We start from the raw sequence: 8,532 nt of genomic DNA, 5'->3' as shown, positions 1-8,532 counted from the left end.
ACGGAGGGCCGGCCCGGGGTGCCCAGCGCGGCTGTGCGGGGAGCGGTGCGAAAGTACCGACTACTGGAGAGCGTGTGTTTGTTTTACTGATGAAGAACTGGTTAAACTAGGAGGTTTTAAGTAAATCGTGTTTCGGTGATAAAATAAGTAATAAGTTATAAATTAAGTTACTCGTATTTAGTGCAGATAACAATAGAAAAAAACACATCAAATGGGTGGAAAAAATAGCAAATGCAGGGAAAAAAGCCTCAATAGGCTTATCTTGTAGGGAACATCTAGCTCTGCCTAGAGCTGGGATTACCTTTCACACAGCGTTTCCTTTCCTTTTTCCTTGCCTTCTAATCCGTACCTTGGCTCTGTTGCACCTCATGGCACTGTTGAGCTGGGACAGGCCAGGCAGGAAGCAGAATCACAACCTCACTCCTTGGAAAACAACTCCAAGCAGAACTGAATTTCTCCTTCAGCTTTTCCAATAGAAGGCTGAGGCTTTGTAGCATGTATGTCAAGTCACTGTCACCAAAACTACATAAACATGTCTAAAAAATTAATACATGCTCTAGGAACAAAGTCTTTAAAAGTTTTCTAAGGATGCAGTACTGCATTCTGGAGCTAAGGAAATGCAAGCATCTTTTTTTGTTTTGTAACGCCCAAATCTAAAAACTCGCATTCCTGCATGGGGTATTTCCCTGTTTCCCAGTTGGCTGTGACCCTGGATTGCGTTAGGGCTGCTGGCAGTGGGGCTGGCTGTGGGGCAGGCTGCTGCACAGGGCCTCTCTGTGCATCGCTGGCCTCTGGCTCTGCCCACGCAGGCACGGCAGGGATGGGTGGGCGGCTGGCGGGAGCTCTGTCTGCATTGCATACCCTGACCCAGGCCAGGCACGCTGCTCTCCAGCCCGCTGGCAAGTCCTGCCCCAAATCGGCGCTTGCCCAATCCTAAAATCACCCCGCAGGTGAAGCTGCCGCTGACTGCACAGCAGGGATGCTGCCTCGGGAAAAATACCTGTTTGCCTGGAGAAACGGGCAGCACCTGCATCTGGAGCCCCTCTGCAAAGCAGAGTGTCCACCAGCCCAGCTTTTCCCTGCAACTGGAGTGACTGGGGCTGTCTCCTCATCTTTGGGGTGTGATCCAGTATCCCAACAGAGCGGATGAGGAGGCACAGGCAGCTTTTCTGCCTGGCATGCTGTGGTTCCCATGAGAAAACTCCATTGCGCATTGCCCAGCAAAACCACAAAAATGTTCACAGCACTGCCTCCTCTCCACCCACTCAAAATGTTTTTGCATACGCCTCTAGGCACTACAATCATGGTAATTAAAGCTGTAAAATATTATTAGTATCTCACTTCTATAGACTTTTCGTCCTAAATGCTTTATATACAATGCAACAGAAATTGAGCCACTCCTATGGAAAAAAGGAGCAGTACCAGGGCACACAAATCTCTTCTGCCACAAGAAGCTCCTGGGACATCGCTGAAGTCCACCCTGGGTGATGCTGTGCTGGGACTCAGGCAGGGATACTGCCTACACACATGTCTGTGTGTCCTAGGGAAAGAGAGACTAACAGTGCTGCTCCAGGAGCGTTGGAATGGATTTGTGGAGATTCTCACACCACTTAGCTGTGCTTCCAGAGGCTGCTAGTGCGTGAGGTATAACTCAGCCCTGCTCTGGGCTAGTGTATGTATCACGGCAGGTATAGGGAAGGGCTGAATAGACTGCAGTCCCCGCTGTAATGTGACCTTAGATCAGCAGCATATCTGCTCTAGTCTGGCATCTCACTCTGGGGAAGAGGAATAGGACAAACGTGCTCTGCTGTCTCCCTTCACCAGTAGATCTGAGGATGCTGGGCAAAAAGCCAGAGGCAGCCAGCAAATTGAGATTTCCCCAGCAAAAAGCAGGGAAGTGTTTCTAAAGTGTTTTTTAGCACTGCCCTGTCATTAACATTCAAACACTTTCTTGTCTAGGTACTGTTTCTGCTTACGTCCCACAGAGGACACACAAGCTCTGAGTCTGCTCCCTCTCCCACAGTCCTGACATCTGGAGGTAAAAGTGTCCTTTGGATATTGCCTTGCACAAATGGGAAGAGAGGGGTGGATAGAGTTAGTTTTATAGCTGTTTTATACTGTTATATTTTGATATTGAAAGTTTAGTGTACTGAGGGTAGGTAGGGGAAAGCAAAAAATTGTAACACTAAGTGAATAAAACACTAAAATTATGAATGTGGCAGAACTTCAGCTGAGAAATCCACCTCTATTTCAGATCTCCTTTCCATCCTAAAATGCTTACAAGGTAGGGAACAAATGCCAAACTTTAAGGCCCCTACCTAATGGGAGCTACCTGGTCTGATCTTCATGACAGAGGCCCTACGAAGCACTGAAAAGCCTGTGATGAACTTGCAGTGTAAGGAATAAAGAGCACACACACCCTTGCACCCAAATAAACCCACCCAGCCTTCTACAGCACCTCTGCAGAAGTGGCTCTGTCCTTCCCCGCCCAGCACACAGACCTTGCTGGTACTTTCTGACACCCTGATGTTCTGTCAGATTAAAGGAAAAAGAGATTGGCATCACACATGGCAAGGGACCCTTTCATAATATACAGAAGAAGTCTGCAGATGATCAGTTCTTTATTTCCTCAGACTCCCCAGATTGCGAGATTGATGAGGAATCCGAGTAGGACACGAGTGCTACAGAATCAAAGAGAAAGGAAAAAAAAAAAAAAGAAAAACCAGCAGTGAGCAATTATATTCAAGGAGACAAGACAGTAAGTCAGACCCAGAGGCAACTCCAAGGTTGCCAACACAGCAGCTGGTATTGCAGAATGTGTCTGTGGTCGGTCCCCAACCTCCCTGACTGCCACTGGAGGAGCAGAGGGGTGCTGGAGCAGAAGAGCAGAGTGCAGGGGCGTAGGTGCAACCTCGCCCCAGTTTGCCTCCTTCTAGCAGGTCACAGCTGCTGGCTGGGGCACAACACACACACACAAGTACTGCTGAAAGTGCATGTTGAAACATATTTCTCAGGGAGGCTATTAATACCTGTGAAGAAAACACTTGAATTGTTTGCTGTTAATAGAGGAAAATATGAATTGCATAGGAGACAAATTAAATGAGCTGTCATTGAGGAGGCTGCAGGGTCTAGTGCCATGTAGCTGGGGACAGAGAAAGCAGAATTCCCTTTCTAGCTCTCCTTTGCTGACATTGGACAAGTTCTTTCACCTTGCAGCACCTCAGTTTCCCCATCTGGATATTAGGATAATGATTTGACTGCTTCCTTAGTGAAGCAACGCTAGATCTGCTGATGAAGAGGGTCAGAGGCAAGCATTATTATTTAGCATCATAAATATTCATACCATTGTGCAATGGGCAGGATTTGCTGAACAGACAACAGCCCTTGTTAGAGATCAGAAAGTTTACAGTCTCTGACACACTACACCTATAAATTCACCCAGTGCACCAAAGAACAAATATGGAGCTGGATATATTTTTGGCAGCTACAGCACCTGACTCAATGCATGGTTGGAAAAAGAGTTTTGAAGAACAGTTTGCATGCTTGGAGCATATAAATCAGAAATTGGCTTCAAACTAAAAGTAGAGTACCCCAGACACACAGAAGGGCTGTGCAGGATCAGGTGGAGCAGAGCTTCCAGGAAAAAAGAAAAAAGGTGTTTAAACTTGATGGGATGGTGAAAACCAGGAGAATAGGGTCAGGGCTGAATAGCAGAGGAAATTATCAACATGGTAAGTGATATCTTTCTATTGATTTTCAAATGAATAGATTTTATGGCCAGGAGCAACTGTTTAAAATCATAAATCATCATAATCTCACCTCTTGTACCCTGGAGATCAAAGAATTTCATCTAGTAATTTGAATTACATTAATCCTATGTAAATAAAACAGTGCACTAATTACAATCAGTTGGAGGATACAGATTCATCACAAAGATCTGTGTGAGCATACAGTTAATAAAAAAAGACTTTGCTAAAACTCAGCATTTAGTCTTCATCAAAACAGGCACAAACCTGGAAATTACTCCATGTTAGGGTTGTGCCTGTGTGGTATTTTGGTTAAGCACGATGGGCAGTTCATGGTCACACTGGCACTGCTTCTCTGGCCACCACACAGCCCCACACCATTTCTTGCAAAGCCCAGGAGGTGCTGACACACACTGTACCTTACTGTCACCTGAGCACTTGGGAAGCAGAGCTGGGAAATATGCTGAAACAGGGAGCTCCAGAACTGAACATCTTCACAGGTTCAGTGTGTGTCTGACAAAGAGCTTCGTCTGAAAAACACAGGGAGGAGAAGGAGGAACAACTGCTGACAAGTCAAAATATACTATTCCAACTGTTTCAAAATAGCAGGGCTTAACTTTTTACTTTGAAACAACCTGTTTCTGATAAAAAAGCTGTCCAAAATATAAAAACAGTATTTAAAAACCCCAAAACCAGAAAAAAATTGCTTTTGAGAGCTCAGCATTCTGGATATATGTGGTAATGATGGAATCATCATTTTGGCCCAGACTCACTGCTTTGGTCAAATAAAAGTTACAGACTGAAACACAGTAATAGTGCTTTGTGACAGTTTGACTTCTGTGCCTTTTAGCCATAAACCCAAAAAGGCAATTATTTGCCCAGTCCTAATGAAGATCAAGTGGGAGGAAAAAAAAAAGAAAAAGTACACTGCCAGTGAGCATACCTAGTAGTAGTTTTGCTAGAGTGAGGCTTGTAGGAGACCTCTTAAGAAATGACCAGATGGTCATGGTCATGGTGAGGTGGCAATAGGCCAAGGCATCACCCCAGGGAAAGGGCTTTGAGCACACAGGGTGACAAGGCAGCACAGTTTTCCTGAGGATGAGGCAAGTCAAGGCCAGTGAACAGAGGTCTCCATTACGTGAAGGTGGAGACATGAGCACCAGACAATAATTAAAAAATTGTAACCTGGAAATGAAAATACGTAAGTGCTAGTGGGGGTGTATGCTTGCAGTTGAGACCAGGTAACTGTCAGTGCCCTCTGAAATTCCTCCCCCCACTGCCAGAGCAACATTCCAAACTCCTCACAGGCGAGCCTGGTCTGTGCTTGCTCTGCAGCCTGGTACAAGCCTCTCACCACTGACATTTAGAGCCAGAGGGCGAAATCTTGACATTGCAGAGGTCAGGAAGTCATTCACCACTTATTTTGCCATGGCTAAGCAGACATCTGAATCCATGCTGGATTCTCTTAAAAAAGTAAGCTGGCCTTCAAATATGCCATGGGCTTGTGTATTCAGACCCGAGTACCTAAATGTTAAATGCATGAATTCAAATACTCTGTGCCTCAGTTTATCCACCTCTCACTGGTTGGTGGCTGAGGGTTGCTCACGTCACAGCATTTTAGGAAGCCAAGCGCTGACAAAGGAGCCCAAAGTGTACAGGTGAAAGCCTGCAGGAGAGGGGAGTGATGACTACCCTGCTTTTCCAAGTAAGGAGAAGGCTTCTGCGCCTTCCAGCTCCTCTCTTGGCAGTGATCTGTGTGTAGGCAGTGGTCATAATCAGGAAGTGCCTCCTCCAATTTACAGCTGGTGGTACCACCTGTGCCTCTCCAATTCCAGCCAAAACAACCACCTCCTCAAACCCACTTGTAAGGAAGGGCAGAGGATCCAGCTATGACAACTCAGAGGGAAAAGCAAGACTCGGGTTGAAGTGCTGACATTTTCCCTAGATGTGTACCACTGCTTACCAGTGTTTTCTTTCTTCTTGTAAAAAACAATTACAGTGCCTGCCGAGAGAAGATGATCCCACCACATCATAACAGCAAGCAACTGACAAGTGATAGTGCAGACATGGGACAAGAAAAGGGGAAGACATTCAAATTTTGCTGGGTCAATGAGGGACCAATGTGCGTGCCTGTGTGGCAGCTGGAATGGAAGAAAGTGGAGTCATTACTCATCACTTCAAGTCTGTCAAAGATTTACTTTCTGGAAGAAAAACAGTGAGTTGGTGACTGCTGGGGAGGAAAGGAACATTTCTGTACAATTGAGACATAGCTGTGTAGGGGAGTATGTATGCACACATGCCTCATTGGTATTATCATTTTGTCTCCTGGGCTGGTTTTTGATTGCCAGGTCCTCCCTGGCCTTTCACCTCCTCATGGTTCAAGCCATGTCCACCAGTGCAGAATCTCAAGAACCAGTTCTGGATTAGCAGTCGCTGCTTTAATCCACTCCAGACCTCAAAGGCAGCTCTTTTGCTTTGGAAACTGGAAACCTGAGGAGATTTAAGTAATTTGTAGGAATTGCACCTCTGGACAGCCAAAACTAATACCAGAAAGGGAAGTCTTGCTGTTCCCATCAATAGAAATAACAGCAGGGCTTCCCAGACTTCCATGGATAAGATAGTCTGGACAAAAAGAATGGAAGCAACTACCTTATGAGCTGGCATTTATTCTGGGGGGCTTAATTTTTCTAAATATATGTCCCTTGTGTGGAATATACTGTGTTCCTGCTCTGGTCCCACTCACAAAACTTAGGTTGACTTCTCTGAAGTGCACAGGGCCAAGAGGCACTTATTTTCAGATTTACTAAATGCCTGCATTTCCAGTTAATCTGGAGCTGTGGGTGCCAAAACCTCAAGAGAGTCACTTACCCTCACTGGAAATATCATCTCAGCCTTTCTAATGCCACTGGAAAAGTAATAACCTTTTGAGAAGACTTAAGGGCACTCTAAAAGCTCTCTGCAGAAAAAACCAAGAAGCTTCTGACATCAGATAAAACACTTCCTTTCAGTGTTTTCTCCTTTTGATTAGCTATTTCTTTTCATTTATATCCCATAGCCTCAAAAAGTCATTTTTGAATGACCTGTTTGCTGTAGATTTCCTGAAGAGACCCAAGCATCTACTCATCTTTGAGCAAGTACCCTGCTGCTGCTTGGTCTTACAATTGTTTCCATATGAACCTAAGGCAGGCAGGCTCTCATCTTCCATTTAGATTTTTTTTTTTTAAATGGATGATGAAAGCAGAAACAACTGAGCCATACAACTCCCTAAAATCTTCTGATGTTCAGCTCCCCCAGTCCAGTGCCATGGTGACCAGCACAGGGAACATCCACTGAACAATAATAAACATGTACTTTGCAATTCAGAGAAAGTGTTCTTCATATGGCAAAACATCTGTCCAAAGCTATAAAGCAGGCAGTTTGCTATCTTTTAAGGCAGTCCTGACACAATGCCTACAAGTCACTCTCCTTGGAAAAGAGGGGATGTTATTTTTTCTGCTAAACTCTCTATCTTTTCATAAAAATCCCTGTACAGACTATGCATTGAAGACTTGATGATCCTTGTAGGCCTCTCCCAACTCTAACTATTCTGACTTGAGGTAGAGCAGCAATTTTTTTCTTTTCCTGACATACAACCTAGGTGGTGTTGCCTTAGAGAGCACCAGTGACAGCTGGATGAAAGGGAGCAAAGACTAGCCTTGTGATCTGTCAGAAAGTGTCTGCTGGCCACCACAGACATGTGAGACCTGAGGTTTAGCAACAAACAAGCAAAAGTCAAGCCTGCAGCTTTGCTTTCCTCTGTGCAAGTTTGACATCACCGAGAAAGGCCACATACAAGGGAGAATACACTTTGAAATACACACAGCTGAAGTGCAGCTGAAATGCACACAGAATAGAACCTCTTCCAAAGGGCTTACTAAGCAAACAAAGCAGAAAAGACATGGTCACCTTTGAGTACTGTGTGGATGGCTGCAAGGCTGACTCCAATAATTGCTGTATAGGCCTTTCTCTTTTCAAAATTTGCTGCCAGCTTCTCAAAGACAGAACAACATATGATCTTGTTAAGGTGCTGATCCATCCCAAGGTGATGAATACCATCAGGGCTGGGAGCTTCATCTCTTACCTAACACTTCCTGTAATGAAATTTCCTTCTGGCTAAACTTTGACACGGAAAATTTCAATCCAAATAATTAGGTTGAGTTACCTTGAGTTGATGCATCTTCATACCTGTTTTGAGAAGTGTTGTATCACCATCCTCACTGTAAAAGACATTAAAATTGCTCACTAGGCTCACTACCTGCAGGAGCAGGGGTAAGTAGGTCTGGTGTTACCCCACAAGAAACAGCTGGAGATCTTACGAGCATGATCAGGTGTTTTTGACAACAGATGAAATTTTTTTGGGGAATGAGCAATTTTGTTTGTTCTGTAAGCCTTTTCTACACTCAGACTTATTTTTAGCATTGGCAAGACCTAACTCATTACCATACACAAAAGATTTTAAAATAAACTAGTATCACCATTTGTTACAATGTGTGGAATTTTGCAACCTTCTGAAAGTAGGACAGGTTTAATTTTACCTGTTTCAAGGTTGTTACTGACCCTTCACAGGCACTGCTGAAAGGAAGATCACATGGCAGATCCTGCACTGTGGTGGGAATAAGAAAGAAGCTGAATGCCCAAAGGTTGCTGCTGCCTTTCTTTTTTCCATTGTCTTTTCTCCAGTGGGAACTGTTTAGAGAGAGGATCAAATGACTGTGGGAAAGAAAAAAAGTGTGAAAATGTGAACCTG

Source organism: Lichenostomus cassidix, chromosome 7, assembly GCF_008360975.1.
Source record: "Lichenostomus cassidix isolate B80296 chromosome 7, HeHo_3.0, whole genome shotgun sequence".
NCBI lineage: Eukaryota > Metazoa > Chordata > Aves > Passeriformes > Meliphagidae > Lichenostomus > Lichenostomus cassidix.
The sequence above is the reverse complement of the archived record's forward strand: the minus strand, read 5'-3'. Positions refer to the sequence as shown.